The sequence below is a fragment of the Drosophila mojavensis genome, unplaced genomic scaffold (assembly GCF_018153725.1).
Source record: "Drosophila mojavensis isolate 15081-1352.22 unplaced genomic scaffold, ASM1815372v1 contig_36, whole genome shotgun sequence".
NCBI classification, from domain to species: Eukaryota; Metazoa; Arthropoda; class Insecta; order Diptera; family Drosophilidae; genus Drosophila; species Drosophila mojavensis.
The window spans coordinates 11,827,382-11,853,259 of NW_025318858.1; the positions used below are offsets into that span (position 1 = coordinate 11,827,382).

The 25,878-nt window shown below is 37.7% G+C and overlaps 1 long non-coding RNA gene across 3 annotated transcripts in view; it reads left to right on the forward strand.

Annotated features, from left to right (window-relative positions):
* Positions 1 to 25,490, forward strand: part of LOC116803902 — a 52,287-nt gene extending 26,797 nt beyond the window's left edge. The window contains exons 2-6 of one of the 3 annotated variants that reach the window (XR_006357152.1): positions 2,331 to 2,406; positions 14,806 to 16,022; positions 25,004 to 25,058; positions 25,174 to 25,221; positions 25,277 to 25,490. This is a non-coding gene — a long non-coding RNA (uncharacterized LOC116803902). Of the gene's footprint in view, positions 1 to 704; positions 812 to 2,330; positions 2,407 to 14,805; positions 16,023 to 25,003; positions 25,059 to 25,173; positions 25,222 to 25,276 lie in introns of those variants that run through there. The other 2 variants (XR_004363916.2, XR_006357151.1) reach the window with 2 other exon arrangements.
* Positions 25,491 to 25,878: the final 388 nt, after the last annotated feature.

A 25,878-nucleotide genomic window follows, 5' to 3' on the forward strand; every position in this document is an offset into this window, starting at 1 on the left:
TGCGTTCGGAGACTTGCCAGCTTTTTCTTTTCCATTCCTTATCCTTTTTTTTTTTGTTTTTTTTTTTTTTTTTTTTGCGTCACTAGACAGTGGCCATAAAACTGCGCAACATATGTGGCATATACACATGCGTGTTAATTGCGGAGGTGGGACAGAAGGCGGAGCTGAAAGATTTGAAAAAACTCTATTAAGCTCTACTTTGCGGTTCGATACAGCTTACAGCTGAGCTTTGCCACATCTATATATATATAGATTTATATGCATCGAATATTATTTATTAAAATGTATATAGATTTAAAAAGTTTCACCTTTGCCAATTACCTCCGCGAATTTATCAGCTGATAAAAACTTAGAAAGTTTTGTTTTTGAGCTGAGTGAAAAGCAAACTTTTTCAAGCCTTAAGTAAATGAAAATTCTTCCTTTTTATATTTGAAGGCTATACAAGTTTTATGCATGTATGTATATGATACAGTAGCATGTAAATGATATGTGGCAAAAGAATAATTTGGGTGTATTTAAAAGTTCAAAACTTAGCCAAAGCTAAATTTTCCTTTTTTTTTTTTTTTTTTTTTTTTTTAATTTTGTTTTTCCAATATATTTGAAAATTGATATTAACACTATAATATTTTATTTTAAATTATTTTATTTTATTTTAGACGTAATTTCTTTTATTTTAAATTATTTCATTTCAGCAAAACAAAATAATTCAGTTGTGGCTCAGTTAAGTTCAGTTGTGTTGGGCCTGTAAAACTCTTGGAAATGATTTCAAAGTTTATGGAAAATCGTGCTAATAGAGAGATTACTGTAGAAGGTAAAGGAGACAAAAGTGAACAGAAGATTTGGCATTGTCAAGTCTTGAGTCTGAGTCTTAAGTCATACTTATAGGGCAATTAAGTAGCTTTAATATGGTATCGAAAATAGTTCTTTCCTTTCAAATGTTACTCCAATTAATCATATCGTTGCTTATAGCACTTGATCTACCCAACCAGGTCTATCCATCCTCACCTTTCCACACAATCATTGCTCATTAGAGTTGCCCTTTTCGAAACGCACTTTCAACAATCACATATAAATATGAGCAGACAACGGCACAAGTGTTGTTTAACAGGCAGCGCAAATATTTAACGATGCCACGCACTCAACTAGCTGCTTAAGCCGGCTAAGCAAGCACTCTGCCAGGACTCGAAGCATATGAGGGCGTGGAAAACCGGCACTCATCGTTAAGTAAGTGCCAGGAGTTGTGCTCAGGGGGCCAAAAAGAGAAAAGTCCTAACGAAATATTGTATACACTTACAAGTGGCAGTATATATATATATAAATATATATATAGGTATGTGTATATGTGCGTCTGTTGGCCTGGTTTCTCACCATGTTCGACTTTGCAGCCATAAGTAGCCGGCAGCCTGTCTGCTGCAATATCGTGCATCGTGAATCGTGGCAGTCAGCAGTTGCCATTGCCCGTTGCAGTTGCAGCTGCCACAAAAAGCCAGCTGGCTGCTTAAAGTATGCAACGCCTCGCTGCACATGTGCGAGGGTGCGAAGGTACACAGATACTCACACGCACACACACACACACACACACAGCTATTTCCTTCTGTTGCTCTCCATTATTTTTCAATATTTTCTAGCATTTTATTTGTCTGCCTCAATTTAAGGCCAACGGACCTAGACTCGAGTGGAAATTAAATTTCAAAAAAGAAAATTTCACAACAATTCACAGGCCTGGCGGCGCTAAAGCTTAATCCTTTATGCCTCCTGCTGCTCCTTTGCAAAAGAAAAAAAAATGCGAAAAGAAATGCAAACCGTGGACTGCTAACGAAAAAGAAAAACAAAAAGGAAAAAAGAAAAGGAAACAAAGTTACCAAAATACTTTGGCGCATTCCGCAGTCCTGAGCGCCGTTGGCTACACTCAAAAATGTTTGCTGGCGGCCCAATAAAATCATCAGGAAATCCGTAGCCAGAATTGCAGCTGCCAGGACACCAACACCGCCGCCATCAACAACAACAACAAAGGCAACAGCAGACACGACTGCCGCTGTCTTTCAGTTTCTTCTCTTTGGCTCGCAGCAGCAAAAAATGTGCCTTTGCCCTGGCAGCTTCTCTCTTACCTCATGGCTCTTATCCCTTACGAAATTTCAGCATCATCTTCCTCTTCTGGCCATCTCTCCTTGAAACACTTCCATTGCTTTAATAAGAGAGAGGGGGCAAGGGAGGAGCAAGCAGAAGACTTTCCCTTAAATTGGCCCGGCTCGACTAGTTGAAGTCTTCAAGTGCCAAATCAAATGCAATTATTCTCATTATTTTCATGTTCTCTTCTTCATCTTTTGCAGTTAAAAAATTTGCATAAGGTAGATGCGTAACACCTGGCAAATACATTGACGCAAACCTCACTACGAGTCTTGTAATGTAAGTAAAAAATCTCTTTTTCCAGAAATATAAAATATACAATCTACAATATGTATCATATTATGATATAATACGAAATGAGAGCTATTCGATTATAGAGTTGACCCTTGACTTGTTGTCAGACTGGATGTCCTAAATGTCTTAAGAAATTAAAGTAATAATAATTTCTTAATCCTTATAATATTCTAAGAATTACAGTAGGCAAGGGGATCATTTTTTTTTATTTTTTATTTACTCAGAAATTGAAATTCTCCATGATTATTGAGATCGAATTTCTTTCAAGAGCGCAGATTTTTTTTTTTTTTTTTCGATTTATGACAATTTTCGATTACGAATTATCCAGACTCGACTATATTTTATGTTTTTTTTAGGCATTTTTATCACTTCTTCGAACATTGTTTGCTGAATTGGTCGTTGACTCTTTGATACTATATTGTTCATCATCTAGGAATATTAAAAATAGCTAGTCTCAACTGCCATGATCTCCCTTGCCATGTAAGTGGAGCATAGCCTTTGAATGCTAAGAATGCTTTCTGGCATTCCATTTATTGTTGAGCATTGAGATTAAAAGAGCCGAATGCGTTGGCCGTTCATGCCACTTTCAACAAATTGTTAAACAAGATTTTCTATTCCTCATATTTAATTTAGTAATAGGAATCTATGATATTTTAATCATAAAGGTTTATGTTTATCTAATTTATTTTTTGGTTTATCTTATACCATCTTCTAACTTTTAGAACAAAGAAAAAATGGCCACAATACAAAGTTCAATTTGGATTCCATTAAATTTTATTATTATATAATTTTATAAATTTCTGAATTGATTGTCCCATTATTGCAACAGCTCTTTCATAAATTTATAATTATTGAAAAAAAATTTCACAAAAATTACAGCTTATACAAATATAGATTACAGTATCTGAGCCCTTAAAACTCATATATTAAACAGAGAGAGTTCTAGTAGGCAGCCAATTATATTTGACAGGCGGCAGTTGAAGTTCAGTTGGCGATTTCGTTTTTATTTTCTTTGGGGAGCAATCAGCTCGAATCCCTTTTTTTCACTAAACACGACCATAAAAAGCATTGCAAGTTCTTCACCAGTTGAGTGTTAATGCAGGAAGTGAGAGAGGGGGGAGAGGTAGTGTGTGTGTTTGTGTGTGTGGGTGTGTTTGTGTTTGAGTGTGGTCTGGCCACAAAGGAAAATCCTTGCCGAATACGTGCGGCATTTGCAACGCCAATAAAATCACAAAGTCACGTAGGGAACGCCTTGGCCCTTGTCCATCACTGGGAAACGGAGCAACTCCTTTTTTGGCTCCCCTCACCAATTTTGGTCCTTTTTGCGTCCGTCTGTGCTTGTGTCTGCTCTCGTTTTGTACTATTTTATGGATGTCCTGCGGTCCTGCTTTACCCATGGAAGCGTGCCTTTTATTATGACAAGCTGCGGTTTTGCGGCTCACCCCGACCCGCCTCACCGCGCCACGCCTTGCCACAATTGCCTTATCGCTGTTTGGGGCCAGCTTGTCATAACTCAGCGTTGTGTTTGTGTTAATAGTTTTTGTGTTGCTATTCCTGTGGCTCGCCTACATATTTATGGCTCGCCGAGGTGCCTGTGGTGTGCGTGGGTGGGTGGGTCAGTTATTAGGATTAATGCCCGAGAATATGCTTGACAATTGTTGCTTTAGCAAGCCCAATTCCGACTACTTGCGTGCGTGTGTGGTTGGGAGATGAAGATTGATTTGATAAGGAAATATACTTGAGATTATTAGTGGATTAATACTGAGCAGATAAACTGTTTCCTTTTGTTGCCTTTATTTCCAAGCTAAGCAAAATTATTTGTACTAAATTTATTGTAAATCCTTAAAGTTGAATATTGCTAGAGATTAATATTTATTTTGTATTTATTTGTTTATTGCTTATTCCTTAATTCCATTATCTTTAACTATAAATACATATTTAAACACTACTTTTAGGCTAAAAGGCTTAAGTATTAAGCATTGAGCTTTTGACTCGAACTCTCATTTTATTATTCATTAAACGCTTTTCAAATTTGTTCGTTAAATGCTTGCATTATTTATATATGAAATAAATCAATAAAAAAATGTAAAATGAAAAGAAATATAGATTAAATATACTCACAATCAAATGCTCTTAATCACTTAAAATTTCCTCAAATCAGCACTACGTTTAGACAACAAGGTCTCCAGTTTTCGCCTTGTAATCTTGGCCTGCTTATTCCGCTCCAAGCTGAGTTTGTTTCGGATTAGTCAGTGGTAACTTTCGCTTGACTGGCTTAAAGTGCATATCATGTGCGAATCAATGTAAAGGTTGCCCCCGCCTCCTTTTCTCTTCAATCTTTTCTCGCTTTCGATGTCGCTGTCTCTGTCTCGCTCTTATCTGTATCCCTCTTTATGTGCTTAGCTCTTCAGCTGCTGCACACAAACAAACGCGCTTTTAAGCACAAGGTTGTTGGCTATCCATCAAATGATGTACGCTTTAAGAATTTATGAAAACGATGTAGCTGTTTTTATGGTAACCCTGCCAACTATCAGCGAACAGCAAACCCAAACGAAAACGTAAACGTAACGTAACGTAACGAAACGAAACGCAGCGAAACGAACCAAAGCTGGGCAAACAAACAGAGTCTCAAAAACAAAGATCCTTTTCACAGGATTGCCACAAAAGGTTGCCAATGCCATTACCACAGGCAGGGCTGCACAATCCCTGCTTCACTTGTTGTTGTAGCTGATATACCCTGTACTCATTGCTACTTAAGGTAAAAGGGGTGTGCTTGCTCTGCTAACACGATTGATTGCTGTAAGTCGAATCAATCGGATATATCGGGTAATGTGTTAATGAGGAAAACGTTGAATTGGGTATAAAGATTCTCAAAGCTAGGTGCGTATAACAAAGATTGTCTCGGTTAAAAATTCTGTTATATCTTCCCCAATATCTCCAAGATATTCCGATATTCCAAGTTTTCATTTTGGATACTGGCATCGGAGCTAGGGTATTTTCTAGTCAGACACTCTCTGGATTCTACTCTTTAAAGTTTTCATAGTTGTTTCAGCTATGTCTTCCTGAATTATTTCAAATATTCCAAAGCAAAATTGGGATTTGAGCTACTTAAATTATAGTTAGGGTATTCCCTAGTCCATCAGTTCCTCGCTTCTAGTCTTACTTGTGCTCATTGTTGTTGTTGTTGTTTCGGTTATATCCTTGCAATGATTTTCCATCGCTGTGTTTACCCACGTTCGTCCCCCGACTCATCTGTTTGCCCGGCATTTCCCGTGCCCCGCCCACGGCTGCCCCGCCCCGCCCCGACCCGGCAGCTAGGCAACTCACTGAGCTGTGCGAAAACCCGCGGCCCTGGCCGGGAATAAATTATTAAATCATACACAGTTCTAGTTTAAGGCAAGCAGCTTAAAGTTCATCTACGGGTTTACCCAGCGGCGGGGCGTGGCTGGCGAGGGGCTTGGCGGGTTGGACTGGTGCCTGAGCCATTTATGAATATTTGCGGCGCTGAAATTTCACAGTCAGCGCTTTGCAAATCTGCTTATGAGCTAGCTGCTCAAGCGTCTAATTGGAGTTGCGGCAAGAAACTGTAGCATGCCCCAAGCGTCCTCATCGAGTGCAGCCAAAGAAATCGCTTTAGCAATCGATAATCGCTTAATTGACCTCACGATGGACGCGTTGATGCACTCCTAGACAAGCCCAAGGAATAAAAGAATACGAAATACAAATATATTCCATAATAAGGAAACGACCTAAGGAATTCTCAATTGCGGCGTCACGTGCGCGATGCCTAAAAGACGGCAATCGAAATCGCAAATGGCTTAACTTGAAGGCTGTCTCAGCGTGAACGTGTGTGAGAGTGTGTGCGTGTGTGTGAGTGCATGTGTGCGTGTTTGTTGGCCAAATGAAGTTAGTGACATCAGAAGTGGCGGCACAAGAAGAATATTATTTGCGCATTTAGGCTGCCTTCTCGAAATACACTGCGAATAAAGCTTGTGACATAAAAGAAATTATGAATTATTTTAGTATATATACATATGTAAAAATATATTTCATATCTATGTTTATCCTTAACTCCTTATATTAAACTCCTGTAGTGCTTGAGTTAATAGCATAAAATTACTTATATATTATTCCTATATCACTATTTCTTATTATTATATCTGTCTCTTGTCTTTCTTATATCCGTGCAACTCCCGCGCAGATTGAGTTTGTTTCCAAATATCGATTACTACTCCCATTATGTTTTTCTTAATTTAAAAGACTCTAGAAAATTAGTTAAAAAATTACATCTCCTAAATGCTTAGAGCTAGTAGAGTCTCCAAATAAATACATATGTACATATATACTTTATAGAATTTTTATTTTTGTTTGAATCCTCTAAGGGTTTCCTCCAAGTATTTCTTCTAAGTATTACTTTATACTAACTTTACTTCACTTTACTGCACTGCACTCACTGTACGACTGATTTCCACAAGGCCTGGGCTACTGAAGAAATGCTGCAGCTGCTTCCCTTTATATAGGTCGAGTAGTGCTCAAATGTTGAGCCCGGCGGCAGGTAGGAGTCGTTTCTGTCGAGCTTAAAGAGACCAATGGGTACGCTCTCTGCTGCTGCAAGCATTTTGGCTGGGTTTTACTCAAACATAAATACCCAATGAATGCATATAGGCAACATAAGTGATCTTATGTAGTTCTTCTTCGTCTCTTGCTCTTATTCGGCAGACAGACAGAGACAGTTTGTGAGATTGAAAGGGATATAGTCAAAGAGACAGGTATACGGATAGATATATAGGCAAACAAAGATATAAATGCTTAATATGCTAATATAACATGACATTAATATTTATAATTATTAGATGACGTAGAGAGCAATTGCCTCTGTTCTATAGTTCTCTTAAGTACTAGGACTTGATAGAGTTTTCTTACTTGTTTACTTTTAGTTTTTGTTATATTTCTATGTTTTATCTATTTGTGTACATTATTGTAAATATATCAATAAATAAATATTTTCATATTTTATTTTATATATTTTTTATTATATATTCGATAGAAACTTAGACAAATTCCATTGTAATATGAGCTAAAATATAAATATTTTATATCTATTTTTATTTATTTTTTTTTTACCTAAATCTCTTAAAACATTTCAAAGTATATTTTAATTTTTCAATATTTTTTTTTATATTAATTATATTATAGAGTTTTTTCATTATTTTCTCCAATTCCGTTGGTAATTTTGTTCCTGAATAGCTCAGAATTATGGCATGCTTGAGCAATGCACATCCCTGACAATGTTAATTTGTTCATTTTAAAAACTTGGCCAGCCAGGCCGGCAACCCTTTCGTTTTTCCAGTGGCTCGTTAAAGCTTAATGTTTGCACCTTTTTATGATTACCTGCGCACTTGGCCAACATAATTGTCAATTGCAGCGAATTTTTGAAATATTTTCGGTAGCGCTAACCGCTTACATATGTTGACATTTTATATGAGACTGGGCTGTAAAATGCCACCACATTTCCCATTTCTGCACTTTCCCATTTTCCGCCTTGCTGCTGCCAAACGGTTGTAAATAAAACATTGTAGAGAGACAAAAGGCAAGTGGCATAAAATGAGCAGCGACCAGCAGCTCATAAAACAAAATGCCAAAGAGCCCAAGCACGAGTCGCGAGTGCCGTCAAGTGCGAAATTTAAATTTGCATAAATTATACAAAAGCACAAAAAAACGAGCAAGCGAAGAAGATGAAAAAAAAAAAAAAAACATTTAAAAATGCTTCTGGAATATCATGAAAAATATATAACGTAATCATGAGAGGCTCGCAGCACAGAGGGCTGGCCACTTTGGGCCTGGACAACAAGCTGACCAGCTTATTATAGCCTAAATGCGTAAATATTTAAATATACAAATTTAAGAAAATATATTTTAACACAATATATAATTAAAAGTATTTATAAATTGTCATTGATTATATTTAACACAAAAACTAAATAAATAAGTAATATTATTTATAATTTATTTTTTCTTTTTATAATAAAAAAAAACATTTTGAGAGCGTGCATATATAATTTTTGATCGATTGTTAATTCCGATGCTAAGCTTGAGCCTTCTAGCTCGAAAATTGTAAAGGATAGAGTTTTACCCGTTTTGCAACGCCTTCAATGTACTCAGATATATTCGGCATATTTTTTTGAACTTATGTTCCCTCACAAAATTTCAACAACTCTCTAGTGCTTCAATTATCATGGTTGCTGAGATATCAGAAAAAGCATTTGCCACGCTCCAATGGGCAAATCTGCACTTCATATGTTGAGCATAGACAGGTGTATACCTTCCGAATTTTAAGTCGAGAGACTTAATATCAACATACTTATTTTACTTTCATGAATAAGACCTTAATAATGTATATATAATTATATATATAATATATAAAATTATATATATATATATAATATATTACTTATATTTATTTATATATAATTTATATTGTTTATATTTATTACATAAAGCTACTCGCCGTGTTAACATAGGCAGACGCTGTTAACTGTTTAACATTAACAGCGCCCGTTTAAGGGCTACTCGCCTAATTAACTGTCATTTCTCGTATTACACACGTTCGTCATGCTGCGACATCAAAGCGAGCTATTCCCGCTTCTAGACATGCTACACTTATACATACATATATGTGCATCATATCATATCTGTTTTTTGTGTATTTCCTGTTTGCGCCGCCTCTTCGATTAAACTCATTCGCAGCTCAAAGAGATATTATATCTTTTTTGTATGGCCTCTCAGCATGCGGCGTCATTAGGCTATTGCACTTTTTTGCCATGTCTGACATTTTCTACACATGCATTGCATGTGTATTTGTGCATATTCTACGGAAATCTATCACACACAATCTCGCTCGCACACTCACTCGCACACACACACACACACACACTTGCCGTGACGCTGCAATTTTAACACTTTGAAGTCCAGTTTGAATTTGGGCGTTGTTGCATGCTGGCCTCCTTTCCTCTCTCACTCTTTTTTTTTGCATCACATCACATCTGGACGAAGTAGAAGGAGTGGCAGGAGTGGTGTGGGGTCCCTGAGCTGGCCAGCGGGCTGTGTGCGGATCCTGTGTGGTCCTGCGGTGCTTTGGCGCTGGTTTCCTTTTGCAACTATTTCAACAAAGCGCACTGCAGTTACTTTTATGTTTTGTACGTGCCCCGGCAAAGCGACAGCTGAGCAAAAACGCAAAAACGCAAAAGAATCGCCGGCTATGATGATGTAGCACGTGTCAACATCAGTTGGGACTGCTCCTGCTGTTCCTGGGCTGAGCTGGCCAGCAGCAGCTTCGACTCTCGCTGCAATGCTCCAACATGACCGCCTGTCATCATAAATGTCAGAAAAGTTCAGCATCCAAAGAAAAAAAAGCACAGAGGCGAGAGAAATGCTAGACGAGACATTTTCACTGACATGTGGCTGCATATCAAAGTGAAATAAGGATCTCTGTGGTGCGACGACCTGCCAAAAAAATATCATATACATGTAAGAGAAAATGTCACCAGCTGATTGAGAACTGTTTAGTTAACACCGTTGCCAGCAGCTTAACATTAGGTTGAGCAAATGTATTGGCATTTACCAGAAAAACCTGTTAAATTTATGTAGAATATTATAGAATTATTATAGAAATATTGTATTTATTTAGTTTTCTAAATTTATTTTTTGATTTGTAGTTTAATTTATGATTTATTTATTCATTATTTATATATTCAACTATAAATTTTTTTTTTATTATATATATTATTATTATATACTTGCTATATACTTGTTTCTCTATAGATATATATTTCTTTCTACAAGTTTTTATTATATTAATGCATACATTTTCTATAATTATTTAATACTATTTTGATATTTATTTATTTATTATTATATACATATATTTTTTGCAATATATTTCAAGGCGTACTTTTATTGTCAATTAGTTTTAGTTAGATCTATCGAGATCTCAGATCTATCTTAGCTAACATTTCTTATTACATTTAGATTCTGCATGAATGCATCTTTACAAGTATGTATGTACTCATCCATTTAATAAATTTTTAAGATACATTTAAAAATTTTGTCTAATTATGTAAACATTCAAGAAAAATTCCACAAAAATTATTATTTCATTTTAATTATATTTGCCTTTATTAAAAAATTAAATTTATTTACATAAGTAATCCTCAATTATTTTATTTCAATTAAAAAACAAATATTTTGATTGGTAAATTTCTGTAAAAAAAAGAAAAAGTACTGAAATATTACAAAGTAAATTTCGGAAATGGATTTACCTTTGCCATTCAGGCTGTTTGCTCAGCTTTGTATATGAGTCCGGGCATCTATTTGTCTATTTGCGTTGTTTACAAATCTCCAACTGCAATTTGTTTAGACCAAATTGGTTGTGCCACAGTTGTCTGGATAGGATAGAACAGGGCGGGACAAGGCAGGACAGGTTTTGGTAGGCGAGTCGTCGCCCAGTTGCCCAGTTGCCCAGTTGCACAGTGGTCCAAATTAATTGGCAGCAATGCGGCAATTGGGGTCTTTTGGCAAATTTCGTGGCTGGCTGCCAAAACTGTCAGAAATTCGGTGCGCGTTTGCCGCGACAAGCATAATTTCAATTAATAATCAAAAACGGCATAACGGACACGGGTCACGCCCACGCCCACGACCATACGAATCGCTGGGGAGAGACAACGTTGACGACTTTACAAATTGAAATTAACATCGTGTCGTGGGAGTTGTGAAGAGTAGAGCACTGAGCGAAGAGGGGGCGTGGCGCGCGGAGTGGCTGCAGATGTAACCAGGTCATTGTGCGTGGCGCTGAAATTAGAATAAGTTTTCGTGCCGAGTTAGAGAGGCCTACGAGAGCCCCTCACCCGCTCCCAGCCCGCACCCTGGCCAACTCATCACTGAATTGTGTTAATGAAGGCGTCAGTGTCTGCCACAAGAATCTTTATTATTTTGTAATTAAGTGGCTTGCCAAGTGCCGCACAAGTCTCTGTGGCGCCAAACCCGAGCTCTCCTGCTCCTCCTCCTCCTCCTCCTCCTCATCCACGGTCACTTATAAATGCACAAAAAGAAGACGACGACAACTCTGGCAAAGAAAATTGTGTTGATTCAATTTGAAAAGCCTCGACGGGCTGTCAAACTCTGTCAAGGAGTCGCAAAACAGGCAGACAGACAGAGAGAGAGAGAGAGAGAGAGAGAGAAAGGGAGGCAGACAGATAGACAGAGAGCAAGACCTCGAGTGCTCCGTCGCAGTTGCTTCAGTTCACTCGAAGGCAATCCTCCTGCCAACCCATTCATGTTGTTTGCTGCTTTGTTCTCAGCCACTTTCATTTGTGGCCCAGGCTCTGGTTCTATATACACCTACATACACATTATCTTAAGCCGCTGCCAGGTGACTCAAAAAGGAGTCAACAACTTGATGTTGTTGTTGTTATTGTTGCTTTGCAGTTGACTCTTGACCTAAGAATCGTAAACTACATTATGTCTTAAAACTCGCTCTTCACAGGGGATTTAATTATATCAAGTTACCCAATGAATTTACAAATGAAAACACTAAGTTGAATGCAGAAATACTTCCGAAGATTTTTAAAGTTTTATAATAATTATGTGGCAGCTACAAAAATCTCAGAAGAATTGTGTTGTTTTTTTTTTTGCAAAATATCGTTTTAAGAGTAAAACACCTTTTTGTTTCAATTGACCAAAGTTTTTTCAAATTGTAATTCTACAATTATAAATTATATATTTTTTTTTAATATCAATTCGTTTATTTATTATTGTTATTTTTTGATTTTTTTATTTAGTGATTTGTATTTTCACAGCTTATATTTTCTTTATAATTTGTTTTATATATGAGTATATATTCTATTTAATTCTATTTAATTTATTTGCGTAATTATTATTATTAAGTTTTCTAAATGTTCCAAAATATGTTTTTTTTTCACTTTGTTTCAAAGTTATTTATTATTATTAATATTTTGTTTTTAAAATAAATTATTAAAATAAATAATTAAAAATTATTTGTAAATGAAGAAGATGAAGATTCACAGTACAGCCCCCTCTCTCTGTAAATATATATATATATATGTATTTATTGTAAAAATTTATTTATTTATTTATTTTGTTATTGTTTTTTTTTTTTTTTTTATATATTTTTATTTTTAATTCGCAACAATTTGAAATGTCATGAATGAATTCCTAAACAAAAGAGATAAACGACAGAGACTGAAGAGAGTCAAGATATCAGCCTCATTCGTTGGGCCGTTGCCCAAGTTGAAATAAAGAACGTGCCGCAGGCGAATTCCTTTTATGGAAAATCGAATACGCGGCAGCTGGGAAAAATTGAAGGCAAGGCAAAGAGAACACGCGCGGTTTTTCTTTTCTCTGTTTATTTTCTTTTTTTCTTATCTGTAATGATAGATGCCACGCCCACGCACGCAATGCGGCGCCTGCGGCAAAGCGAGCGACAACAATTTACAATAAATGGAGTTAAAAGTTACAATTCAAACGGTGTGGGAGACGGGGCGTGGGGACATAGCGACGTGGGGACGTTGGGGGCGTGCCACATCATCATACTCATTGTTGTTGTTGCTGTTGGCTTTTTTAAACGTGCGATAAGCCGAAGCAATTTAATAGCTAAAATAACAATAAAATACGAGACAGACAGTCAGGCCGGCAGCCTGGCAGCCAGATAGCTAGAGGGAGGGATGAAGGGTGGAGGGAGCGGACTGGCAGACGGCAGCGGACGGATCCTTAGCAAACAGTCGAAAAATAAATGTAACAGCGCCTTTCACAAGGACACTGGGCGTGAAAAGTGTGTCGTCGCGCATATGTAAATATTTGCATAAAAACGTTGACAACAGCAACAACAACAACAACAACAACAACAACAAGAGCTAGAGGAAGTAGTAGCAGAAGCGGAAAATATAAATCGGGGGCGACAGACTAATGTGGGCATAATAGCTTCCGATTATCGAACGAATAAGCGAAACAGCTTAAAGCAGAGCGACTTAAAGAGCTATAAAGAAGAAGAGGAAAATATGAAAGCGAATCGGAGAGCAAGGAGTATATTTCTCCTTTGTTTCCCAATGTCTCCAATGCGCTTTCATTTTCCCATTCGCTTTCATATTTTCTTATTGTTTGTTTCTCTTCAAGTCGAACTGCTTTAAATCTGCAATATTTAATATACAATACTTAAACGTGCTTAAAATTCTTCAAGCGTATGCTAAAATACATAACTTTATAGAAAGTAAATGCAGTTGAAGTTGATTTTTAAATAAATATAAAACTAAATTAAATTATGTAAGCGTTAATATTGCCCGACTGAGCGATACCCTGAACTTTCAAGTTTTCAGTTATAGTTATTCTATATTGTATATGTATTGGAAACGATGTACACAAATCTACTAGCAAACACATATACATACACACACATACGCATATACATATACATATGCATAGATATGAATAAGCCGATATAAAACGAACGATCTATGGAAATGAGTTATCGCAAAATATATTAATTCTTATACCCTGAACCCGTTTTCAATGGGAAATCAGGATATAATGGTTAGGTTAAAAAAAAAAACATGCAGTTGGAGGCGTGGCTGACCCCACAATTCTTTATTAGGGCGATGAGTTGAGTTGATTTAGCCCTGTCCGTCTGTCTGTCCGTCCGTATATATGAACGCGTCGATCTCAGAAGATATAAGAGATATAGACTTGAAATTATTATTAAATATCACGGGCATATCGAGCTAAAGTCATTGTCCTTTCAAGGTCACTGCCTTTCCAAGGTCATTGCCCCCTCAAGGTTTTCTTACTTATTATTATATGAAATCTATACAAATATTTGTATATACAGATATTTCTTTCTGTGCCGATTGAGTTATCTCTGTTCATACGGACTAACAAATCGATGTGCCATATGCTAGGCGGGACTCAGTTTCTTCTACTGCAAGAAATAATTTTGAACACAAAAAGTTTTCAAAAAGTATTTCTCAGAAAATTCAAATGTATAATATTTTAACAATTAAGGTCACAAGCAATGCAGGAGTCAATTATTATTAACTTTCATCAGAGTTAAAATTAATTTTACGCTCTTTTATATATAACTAACTGTAGGTCAAGTATTCATTTCTTATAAGAAACAACATGTAAAAGAAAACTAAGCCGTATTTCAATTTATATAAAGACACATATGTATAACAATTATAATTCATATATCTTCCTACATATATCTATATTTATTTCTCTTTGTACACATTCTCTTACATTTAAATAAATATCCTTACAGATAAGACACAATATATTCATTCCCATCTCTTCATTTGCTTTATTCATAATTTATAGGCAAAACATATACACACGCACAGGAGAAGTCCAACTCTTAGCTCTAATTCCCATTGTCTTGTGGCATGTGGCAGGCAGGCAATTTTCATAGTTTGCATTTTCCGACTTTGGCATATTTGTGCGACAAATTGCGAGCCAATTCCATAAAACAGTTGCATACTTTTAGACGCTGCACGAGCACAAAACAAATTGAAAAGAAAAATTATCGGAATGAACAAAATTTCTCGGTGCATGCCTAACAAGAGGCCCCTAACAAAAAGTGGGCGTGGCAGAAGAAAAAACTACAATAGAGAGTGAGTAGACAATGTGTGTATGTATGTGTGTGTGTGTGTGTGAGAGAAGTTTTGTGTGGAACATGTTTGCCATACTTTTTATCTTTGGGCCCAATTCTGTTTTATGCGAGTGAGTTTTTTAAAGGAGGAAGCGAACAACAGGCACCAAAAACTTCTGTAAGTATGTGTGTGTGTGTGTGTAAGGTATAAAGTTGTAAGTGCATTTCGCATAAATGGAAAATTGTTCAATTTATCGGCGCACAGAGGAGCGAGCACACGAGCTGGGAATGTGGCCAAGGCAGCAGACAGAAGAACTTGAGAAACTTTACGCAATTGAAGAGATAAATGTTTATGTTGGTCAACTCCGGTTAACCCTTACGGTTATGTATATGAAGTCCACAGTCTAAATATATATCCAGTTGTGGGCCATGGCTAAATAATTGCCACAAATGAGGCGCATCAAATTTGATTTGATTTGATTTGAGCCTTTAAACCACAGCGGCGACAGCAATCGAAGGACAACAGTTAAAGCGCTGTAAACGGCCATAAGCAGGATGAGACGAGGATGATAAAAATATCAACAAGCCAGCAATAAAACATTCAGCATTCAAGGAGCTGAGGAGCTGAGGAGTAGCCAAGTGAACATTGGACCATTGTCGAAATGACATCAATAAAATATTTAAGGCGACAACAAAGAGAAGCAGCCACCACATTCGCATTCGCATTCACGAATGGCCTTCATGCTTCAGCTACCTCTGGCTCCACTCCTGCTCGTACTCCCGCTCCTGCCACGCCTCCGCAGTTGGCAAAACAAACACAAGGAGGGCGCTGAATGGAGAACTTCACTCGACTGGCGTCATGGCAAACGAGCTTAACAGGATAAACCGATGAGAACTGAGCGAAGGCGCTGTGAATGGTGCAGAGGAGTTGAGGGCGAGAGTGAAGGTAAGCAAGGGGTTGAGAGATGGGGACACTCAGTTGAAGCAGCTTCAGCTTCAGCTTCAGCTGCTTTTCACTCGTCTCGGTTTCAACTCGACTTTGAAGTGCAACATCGGAATTTGAATTCAATCGCAATTGCAATCGCTTCCCTCACAGTCAACTCCAGCCCAAGCCCCATTCTAAATCCTTACCCTCCCTACCCCCTCCATAACTGGCTTTTTATTGCGGCTTCTCATTCTGTCTTCTGTCTTCCCTCACTGTGTATTATTTGTGGACGAAAGCGGCTTAGACTTGTTAGCAACGTCTTTCGTCTGTTAACGGGACTTAGACAACAAGACGCGAAGGCTTGCTCTGGCAATCGCGAACGACAATCAGGGTTAGCACAGAGATGGGTTGCCAGCGATAGGCGAGAGTAACCGCAATTGGAATTTGAGATCCAAATTGGGCTGTTACTTCGAATGTTGACCAAATGAGCTTCTCCCAGGATTCCCATTTTCGATTTCTCATAATTCGCTTCATTACGCGGGCCACAGCAGCGATAAGATCTGAAATGTATTTATATAAGAATTTGCATATTTTAATGCAACCAGCGTCGATTTCCCAGGGGCAACAAAATCGCTATCAAAGCTCATTCGATTACTAAAAATCAGTTGAGAGTTTCGCTTTCGATTTGCTAGCGTCCAATTTCATTGCATATTTATGGTATATTTATAGAAGGAGAGAAAAAACTCTTAAAGCTGCATTTAAGCTTTACGCTTCAGCCAGCCGAACGTGGGCCTTGGGCTTTGGGCTAAGGCTATATCCCTCTGACATCGTCGCGACTGGGGCTTAGTCCGAGTGATAAATGGATGTCCGCTCACTGTTGCTTCGCCTTGTGGCACTTTGTTTAAAGCGAGGCTGCCCCACTTGGCGCTGGCGAAGTCAAAAGTGTATATCGAATTACCTTTTAATGGGCCGGGCAGGGCAGGCAAGGACATGCTCGGAACGAGACACGACTTGAAATCCAAGTGTTAATCGATGCATGAAATGTACAAATTTAATGCAAATTTAATATAATTAGTGAACCTACCGAAAAAAATAAAATACAAAAATATATACACACTCGTATATAACCAATAATCGGGCCGGGCAAAGTTTTCTCCTAGGGGGCGCGACGTGCGAAATGCAATTGGGACATAAATTTCCATTTTCGGTTTTTTGTGCCCTCGGGACTTCGCAGTAATTTAACGCTAAGTTTTTTGTTGCCTGCTGTTGCTTTTGTTGTTGTTGTTTTTGTTGTCGTTTCTTGTGGTTTTGGCCAACGCCGACGCGCCAAAAATAAAATAAAATAGTAAACATGCCGGCTATAAGTAGAAAGCAAATGGAAAGTGGCCAAAAGTTGAAAGGAACGACTAGAATATACCCGGCATGCCTGCCAGTGGATTTTACGTGGTGTGGGTATTTCGGGTGCTCAAATAAAGGAAATATTCATAATCTATAACCTTCGATATCTAAGAATATCTTTATAAACAAGATATTCCTAGCTTGCCAATGTATTTGACTGTTGAGGTTATGTTGAATATGTACTGGGATATTCATACTCTGTCTATCTCTCCAGCTCCATCTCGTTCTTTAACCGGATAAGGATCTGATGTTTATGATGTATATAAGTATATAATGGAATACTCAGTCTATCTATATACATCTAAATACATGACAAGTCATTGACTTTAGATATAAGCTACATACCATTACTCATAGATTGTTGATTAGACTCTTGAAAAAAATAAAAACAATCTCCTGGGCAACGCTAATATACCCTCGCTAGGCATTTTCAATGAGTTCCCGGCTGTACTAAGAATGCGCAAAGCAACTAAGTGTATTCTTAGCCCGCTCTACGCCTCGCCTCGTCTCGCCTCGATGATTGTGCCTGTCCACATTCATGTCCTGCTCCTCCTTGTTCCATCTGACCGCAAAAACTAAAATGGGCAAAAGTTTTTTATTTCGGGCAGTCGGTGCAGCGGGGCAGCCGGAGGAAGAGCTTGCCTCAATTTACGCGGCTTTGAGTGGTTTTTGTTTTGCTATTTATCTTGGCCTGGTTAGCAGCCAGTTGTCTGCCAGCCCGGCCCGGCCCGGCCCCGCCCCGCCCAGTCGCGGACCCTTTTGTTTAGCTAGCCATTTTCCCATTTTGGCGGCAATTTAATGTCGTCATAAATACAAATTCCAAGCGCTGAAAGACTTTTTGCAGCTGCTTTAGCTGCGCTTGAACTTCATTTCGCGGTATCCTGCCCGCTGCTTGTGCTGCTGCTGCTGCTACTTTAATCCCTCGCAACTCTGCTGCAATTCTATTAACTCTCATATATATATATATATCTCGCTCTCGCTCGCCCTTTCTTGCTCTGTCGCTTGGCCACTTGGTAGTCTCTCAATTGCCAATAAATTTTAGCCGTTATCAAGCCAGCAGCCCGTCCACTTATTCATACACGTGCCAGCAGCCGGAACTGCAGCTGCAGCTGCAACTGGAACTGGAACTGGAACTGACTCCACTGAACGTGCATAAGCATGGGCGGTAACTGCTTTTGCTGCCACAGTTTTTGCATTTATTTATTTCACTCTTTTTTTAGCTACACATTAAACTAGGCAAAAATTTAGCTACGACTGCATTCACTTTTGTGTGCGCTTTTTTCATGCCGATATAAAATCATTAACTGGCATAATCAGTTATTGAGTGAATTTTTGCCATTTAAGTTTATGTAGAGCACGATATGTGGATCCACAAAAACATTTATTTTATTATTATTATTATTATTATTATTATTATTATTATTATTATTATTATTATTATTATTATTATTATTATTATTATTATTATTATTATTATTATTATTATTATTATTATTATTATTACTATTATTATTATTTTGAATTTTTTTTTTTTTTAAATAGTGTAATAAAAATTTTAATACTATATCATTAAAATATTGATTGTACATTGTTATTTCATACCTTTTCAATTCTAAAAGTCATTTTAAAAATCTTTATTTCAAAAAAAAAAAAAAACTCTGATTTTAATTGCAACAATAAGGATTAAAATAAGGATTTCAGCTTCAAAATTTGTTTTGTTTTTCTTCAAAAAACCTTGTCAAATTATTATTTTTCTTTTTTTTAGATTTTACATAGTGTTAGTTTTTTAAATTTAAATTTCAAATTAAATTTAATCTGAAATTTATGAAAATATAAAAAATTATGTTTAGTACAGAAGAATGTCATTTATAAATTATATTTAACTTAACCTAAAATGTATAAAAATGGAAATTATTTTCAGCAAAGAAGAATGTAATTTATAGCAAATACCTGACGTATCTAGTATAGCCACACAGCCTTACTAAATAGATTTCTGCTAAGAGATAGACCAAGTGAACTGTTATGTTGTAATGTCTTTGACTGCATATCTATTTCCCAGTTGTATCCAACGAAATTTCATTGCAACGCATGCCGCAAGTCTCCATGGAGCAGCCTAGACACAACCAGAATGCCTCGTGTCCTTGCACTTGAGAGCAACACAGTGGCAAATGTAATAATAAAAAAAAAAAAAGAACACAAAACAAAATAGAAACCAAAAAAATTGTAGAGCGAAAGAACAAACGAAGAACAAACCACCAGAGCACGTTCTCCAGCGGGAAATGTTTTCCGCTTGCAAGAAGCCCGCCCGCCCGTTTCCTCCTCCTTCTGCTCCCGCCTGCTGCTGCTGCTGCTTCGCCATGTGCTGGAGCTCTACAAGTGCCGAGTTTGGCCGTCGTTTGTTTTGCCGCGTTGAGTGCAAATTATTTATGCCACATGCGGGACGCCAAACAAACACCTGCCCCCAACTCTCAAGAAGAGGCAGCTGCAGGGGCAGGGGCAGAGGCAGAGGCAGCGGCAGAGGCAGCTGGCAATGCAATCAAAGTAAGCAACAAGAGATGGAAATAGAGCAAGAGAGAGCAAGGGAGTGAGAGAGGGAGAGAGAGAGGGATACAAAAGCCACATTTGCCATTTTACACTTTCCACTTTCCATTTTCACTCGAGTGCAATTTGGGCGCTTTGGTTGCTCCACGTGTCTCGCGCCTTGGCCGGAAGTTGAAGTCTTTTGTTTTCATTTCCGTTATTTAATGCAAGTGGCATTGTTGCTGCTGTTGCTGCTGTTGTTGTTGTTGTTGTTGCAGGTGCCGCTGCCAGCTGCCTTGACTAACATAATATATGACAATGGCCCGTCTGCAGCAAGCGCTTGCTGCCTCCTGCTCCAGCTGCTCCTACTCCCAGCCCCATGCTGTACCCATCTCAGCCCTCCTCGCTTCGCTGTCAACAACGCCTTTTAACGCCGCAGAACTTGTTGGCACCTACTTGTCCTTGGCTGTGGGTCCTTTGCCGTCGCATCCTTTCGCCACTTGGCAGCGCATTTGCATTTCGAGCTCCCTATGTGAGTTGGTTAGTTGGCTTTTCGACTACATTTGAAAAATGTTCCCTTGGCTGCTTTTCTTTACTTTGTTTTTTATGTTTTCTATGTTTTTTTTTGTTTCTACTCTAAACGAAGTTAACCAGATTTTCATGCTCAGATAATGATTTTCGCCTTTATTTGCATGCGAATTTTAACAGAGTCTAGCTCATTGTTGTCGTTATTGTTGTACTTTCTCTTGACTCATAGTCGATATTTTTGTGGCACATTTATGGGCTCTGCTGTATGTGGGTTTTGTTTTTTTTTTTTTTTTTTTTTTTATATGAAATTTATGATTTGAATATGTGTTTAATATTTATTTCTTTGCTGCTGAGTGAGAGACAGAAAGAGATGGATAAATATAGGCAAGAAAGTATGAATTTATAAATGTATATATATATATATATATATATTGCTAACTGTATATTATATTATTATCCTGCCATAGTAAAGGCATATGAGGATAAGGATTCGTGTTGCCTTGCACCTTTTGAAAGCCGTGCGAGAGTCAAAATTTGTGATGGCTTTGAGACTCTGCATATACTCGCTTCTAATTGATTTAGTTTAGGTAAAGGTTAGCTTACAATGCTCGTATGCTGCTTAATCCGCATTGATGCAGCAGTATCCCACGGTCCACCTAAGCGCCCCACCCACATTCAAAAACAATTTTTGGGTTATGAGGCAACTTTGAGCTCAGCTGCATTTACGCTCAATCTGCCACACACTTGCCTTGACGGCCACAAATTGCTTTTTAATAACTCAACTATAAGCCAAGTTAAACTAGCAGCAGCAGCAACAACAACAACAACAGCAGCAGCAATTGTTGGTACTGTTTCAATTTACCAACTGGCAGTTAAATGAAGGCAGCAAACCGCAAACTATGCAAGCAAATCTGTTAACTATTCCCGCCCCACTCCAAGCTCTATTCCAAGTTCTTGGCTTAGCTCCCATTTGGGGGCCAAGCACCCCAACTTCCTTACCCAATGCATGGCGTAAATCTCTGTTTTTGAATAGTTTCGCCAAACCAAAAATGTGGCTCTCCCACTGTCCCTGTCCCTGTCTCGCGCGCGCTCTCTCTCTCTCTCTCTCTCTCATGCTCATCTCCTATCTCGCTCTTTCGCTGTCGAAAGTTTAAAACTTGAGCAATTTGTGAATTTAGTGCCAAACTTTGCATTCAGTTTTGTTTCTCCACTTTTTCATTATCGTTTGCTGTTTGCTTTGTTGTTGTTGTTTCTGTTGGTTATGTTGAAGCTAAGTTCTCATCAGATTCCCATTGCCATTCCCATTGTGCTGTTGTGGCTGACCAAATTGCGATTGTTGAGATTTCTCGACAGCAATTGAGCAAATGATTAACTCCTCGAAATAATAACAAAGTTATTTGTCATAAATATGTACTTAAGTACGATTGCGAAATTAAATGGAAATGTCAAAATATGCAACAAATTAAGTTCTTTTAATTTAGCTTGCAAATAGGAAATATAAAGTGCCAAATATTTTTAGTGATAACATTGAAATAGTAAGAATACACATGTGTATACATATATGAGCCATTGCATTCCGGTGCTTTGAACATAGATAATCACTCATCTTATCTCAACAGTGTGTGCACGCACAGAGTGAATCATAAGGTGAGCATACGGAGGTAAATACATATGCATATGGGAGTGTGACCTCTGTAAGCTCTATAACTGGAAACACACATACATATTTTACGCTATTTTACGAGCAAGAAGGCAACAAAAAAACCTAGAACCCACAGAGCGTTGCGTGGATCGTAAGTAAGAACTAAGCAGAAGCATTGCCTCCTAAGCCTTAAATGTAGTCCATATCCACACACACACTTTTGCATACTTCTTTGCTCTGAGCGAGAAGATAACAGCCTTACTAAGAAAGCATTTGCAGTGCTTACACACTTTAAGGCAGCAAAGGCGCTGGGATTACACTGAGCGACTGAGCACTGTTAGTATGCGCGAGAGCGGAATAATAATAATAATAAACACCAATCCCACACACACACATGTGGGATTCCTTGCTCTGCGCGAGAAGATCACAAGAAAACTTAGAATCCACACAGAACCGCTTGGATCGCAGCTAAGAAATGAGAGCATGTAAAATGCTCAGACGTATTAAAGCAGTAATAATGTGTGGACTATATTAAGCAACTGAGCGCTGTGTCAATGTACGTATTTACATATACATTATGGTCGAGAGTTGGCAAAGTAGTTATACAGATAATAAGAGCGTGGCATTTATCTTAGTTGAGCGACTATTGAGCTTTTTTCTTGTTATTGAGCAAATGCATGGTGAAGTCGCTTTTTGTATCAATTGCGCTCAGTTGCTCGAGAACTGTCGCTTTGCTCGTTGCCGGTGCGCATATCTTTGGTTCTGCGTTAAACATATATGTATATGTATGTACATACATACTCTTATGTATTTACATATAGATGTACATACATCAAATCTACTTTTTTATCACGTGAGCTAGCATTCTTATTAATCTGTTTTAAATTATGGAAACTTAAAATCGAAGTAAATAAGCAAATATTGTATTAAGTTACCTATTTAATCAAGAAAAGAATAAAGTAAATATAAATTTATAAAGGGTATTCCAGCAGGTAATTTTTACTATATCACCAGTTTTACTTATTTTTTGCCCAGCTTACTCTAATTCTATGTTCTCTTTTGTTTTATCCTCCCCTATGCGCTAAGCAGCACTATAGAACCGTTATGAGCAGAGCCAGACTGCAAGCAAATGCAGACAGCTTATAAAAGTATGAAACATAAAATGGGACTATTTAACAGCGACACGAACGCCAAATCGCAAAGAGCACAGCTGAACAGGCAGACAGAACAACAACACCAGCAATGAAAGCAACAGCAACAACAACAATAAGAACACCCATGAAATGTTCCATATGCAATGCAACAACAAATAGCGCTGCATTTTCTTTTTGTGGTAATAAAAACTAATTAAATCTGCACGAAAAACACGCCAACAAGCAACAGTGAATCCTTGTTGTTGTTGTTGTTGTTGTGTTGCTTGCAGTGTGTAACATGTTTCAACACTTTGCGTCTGTTGTGAGCCCAAAAACTATGGAGGCAGCAGCAGCAGGGACGTATTCAAATCCACATTGAAAATTTAATAACCAAAAATTTGCAGCCGAGTTGCGCTTCAGTACTTTCATCTTCTTTTTTTTTTTGCCTCTCTCTCTCTCTCTATCTTTCTGTTCTTTCATGGGCAACCAAATTGCGAAATTGTGCTGAGTAGTGGCTGCCCCCAACTCTTTGCCGCTCTCTCCTCCGCTCTCTAGCCAGGCTCTCTCTGTGTAGTTATCTTCATCTACTTTACGCTGACTGTGACTGTGTTGTTGCCGTCACTAGCTGTTATTGTTATACCCTGTTGCTGGCAAGCGGGTAGTGATGTGTGTGAGAGCTGTGGAATGTAGAAATGTTAAATAGATGTACACATCCTTAGAGAATATCTATATTTTGCATCTGTTTCATATTTAATATATTTTTAATTAGATTCATACGAATTAGCTTGGCTTTCTAGCTTTCGATAACGAATTTACACTCGACACTGGGTATCTTTAGTTCGACTCTCACATTTTGTTTTTCCCATTTATTCTAATTGTTGGTATTCCTGTTGTATCTGTTATTCATTTATGTTTTATGTGGCATTTGTCGTCGACTGTTTTTGGCACACGGAACGGAACTTTTTGGCAGACAGTTGCTGCTGCTACCGCTGCTGCTGCTCGTGCTGCTGTGATTTTTGTTGGTGTTGTAATTATTATTGTTGGCACTTGGGCTTGAGTTGTGCCGTTGTGGTTGTTGTTGTTGTTATTGCTACTAAGTAATAAGCGACCGCAATAACAACTACAACAACAACACAAAAGTGTCGACAGACGAAAATGTAATAAAATTGTTGGCAAGTCTACAGCCACAGCAGCAGCAGCGGCGGCGACGGCGACGGCAGCAGCACAAGGTTGAGGACATAGTCGAGCTGCCAGCGCGCGTTGGCTGCCAAGTGCCCAACGTCAAAGAACGCACATACACACACGCCTACACTGACATTGTTACACACACACACACACACATACATACCATAATGGCATTGTAATGCTCGTAAGCAGGTGTAATTGAATGGGCCTGCCGCGTCGCCCCCAGTTGCTACCAGCAAAACTCCCAGCGGAGTTTTCACTTTTGGCACGAGATTTCAAGTGAGCTACAACGTGTAGCAACACAAATGCCCACAGGTGTGTCTGTGTGTAAGTGTGCTGAGCTTTGTGTTTGTGTGTGTGTGTGTGTGTGTGTGTGTGTGTGGCTTTCCGGTAGCAGGAAATTTCATATGCATTGTGGACGGGCATTAAATGTGATAATTGTATTAATTGTTGACTGAAATATTGTTTAACAAGCTGTGGATAGAGCTATGGCCGAAAGATGTGGCCTAAATGTGAATTAAGTATAAATTATGATTGATAAATGTGTTTAAATAACTTTATTATTTTTAAGTCTTTACAATTTATTCCACTTTCAGCATGTGACCAAACGGATGAAATATGGCCGCAGGATCTAACTTAAATATAAATAAGGTATACATAATTATTATTTTCATTTATCTAAATTTAGCTGAGGTTTCAATAATTGTCAGCATAATCAATCAATGAAATATATTTAACTCAAATTATTTGATTCTTTTACTTTTAGGAAACATTAAGATCATTTACAGAATCCAACTTCATATACTTGGGACATGTATGTGTAATTTTAATTTGTTTAATTATTTTTAATTATACACTGTTTATTTCAGATTGAAGAAATCATGAACAACAAACAGAAGTCCTACGAAGCCCTATGAATGGATTTATAAATTTCTTTTTATTTTATTGATTACTATAATATTTTTATCGTTTCAGATTCCAAAAGCACATTGATCAATATTTTCCTAGAATTATGTTAATTTATTTGAGATATTAGCACTAAGGGTTTTCATGTAAACAAATAAATTAGATAAGAGAATTTTATTCATGATGTATAATTATAATGATTATGTTCAGCTGGATTAGTGACACACACCATAACAATGACCTATACTAAAATGAAATTGATCGGAAGAACCCAATGATTTAGAGTCCTCAAAATCTAAATTAAAGCCTATGCCGGGGATTCATCTGTATTCAAAATGGTTGCAAGTTGGGCGATATATATATTATTAGTGATATAATACCAATAATATAGTCCTAGCCAATCAAACAGACCAAATCAATAGAGCAATGGTCCCAAAATTAGAATTCTATTTCTTTCAGCCGCTAAGCTAGAGACCATGACTTAGCAGCTTCAACTACGGCTGCAGACTGAGCAGGCGCAAGTGTTTTTGAGCAGCCGACTTAGTTGCTCTTGAGCAGGCGACTT